Source organism: Myotis brandtii, unplaced genomic scaffold (genome assembly GCF_000412655.1).
Source record: "Myotis brandtii unplaced genomic scaffold, ASM41265v1 scaffold112, whole genome shotgun sequence".
In the NCBI taxonomy this organism is placed as follows: domain Eukaryota; kingdom Metazoa; phylum Chordata; class Mammalia; order Chiroptera; family Vespertilionidae; genus Myotis; species Myotis brandtii.
This window is the reverse complement of record NW_005353838.1, coordinates 2,850,147-2,851,742: the sequence shown is the minus strand read 5'-3', so window position 1 is coordinate 2,851,742 and position 1,596 is coordinate 2,850,147.

Sequence of the window (1,596 nt, the reverse complement as noted above, 5' to 3'; positions counted from 1 at the left end):
AGCACCAAGGCTGTGGCTGGCAAGGGCATCTTGGCAAGGAGGCTAGAGCAGGTCAACCTAAGTAAATTTGTCCTTGTCCATGTGAGAACCCTCTGAACCCCTCTGACTCCCAGAAATGGTCCAGGGAGCCTGGGAGAAGGAAGCCGAGTCCCTGTATGAGCAAGGGGGAGAAGAACCTTGTAGTTTTGGACTTAATATTAACAATCACCTTATTTGTATCTACAGGTGGATGAGTACTAGACCTGTTTTCTCAAAAATTTGGTGCCCAAGGCATCCTTTTGAGCCTCTGTCCTCAGTTTTTTTCTGGCCATATGTTTCTGGCCTGCACTCATTTTCTGGCTTTTTTCCAGCCCAGGCCTCCAGCTTGAGTTACTGTTTGACCTCTCAGATCCCAATCTTCCTGCTTCCTTTCCCAGTTACGCTCAGCATTGGCCTTCCTGGCATGGCCTCTCTGCAGAAAGAAAACCTGAAATGGACTCGGTGGGGTCTGGCCTGGAAGCCACTCCACTGCACCCCACCCGTCCTATTTTGGGCAGCCTCCAAGCGAGTCAACAACATGAGTACATATCTGTTAAGTGCTTCTAAGGGAGTGTTGAGTATCAGTATGTTAATAATGAAGCAGGAATTTAGAGGGAACATAGGCAGGCTTAGGGATTTTTTTGAATTGGGGTCCATGGAAAAGCAAGGGGCTACAGGCTGGGAGAAGGTACATTTCCATAACACAAGCAAGCCAGGTGCAGTTATATCTCCATAAGACAAGGGAGCAGCAACAGTTGCATTTACATAAGACAAGGGAACTGGAAGTAGCCAAGAAAGGTCTATATTTACAAAATAAAGAAAAGGAAGCCCTTCATTCAGATGGAAAAGAAGAAAGCCCAGAAGGAATAGGGGAACAATGGGGAAGGAGGGGGGAGAACCTCACATGTCCCATGTGAGGTTCAACCTTTAAGCCCAGGAGTTACTATAGTAACCAACTTGAAGGGGAATATTGACCAATCAGAGGGGATATCAGGGACCAGGATCTGCAGCTTTTATAAGCCATAGGGAAAGGAACCCTGTGGGACCCTTTTCCCCCTCCCTACCTGGGAGTCCATTCTGTGGGACTCTTCCCTTTCCCCACATGGGAGTCTGTACTTGTTCTTAAATAAATCTCCACCTTTGCTATACCACTTTCTGTCTGTGGATTCATTCTTTGATTCCGGCGGACAAAGAATCTGGTTCCAGTCCAAAAATTCAGAATCAGTAAGAAACAGGAGCCCAAATGTAATATAGGCTAACAGCAATTCAAAACTTGGCTTGGAAATTTCTTTAGTAGCCAAAGAATGCAAAGAATTGGAAATAGCACATGAATTAAATTAACACTACTTATTAAATAGCTATGTATTAAATAGGAATCTGTTTAAATACCTTATGATAATACAGGCTCACCTATAGAGGACTTCCATCTGCCGGTGCTATTCTAAGTGCATTACAAATATTAGCTTATCTACACTAATAAAAGACAGACATGCAAATTGACCATACCTTCCCTATGCCTTAAGCCACGCCCACCAGCCAAGCAGAGCGACTATATGCAAATTAACCCAACCAAGATGG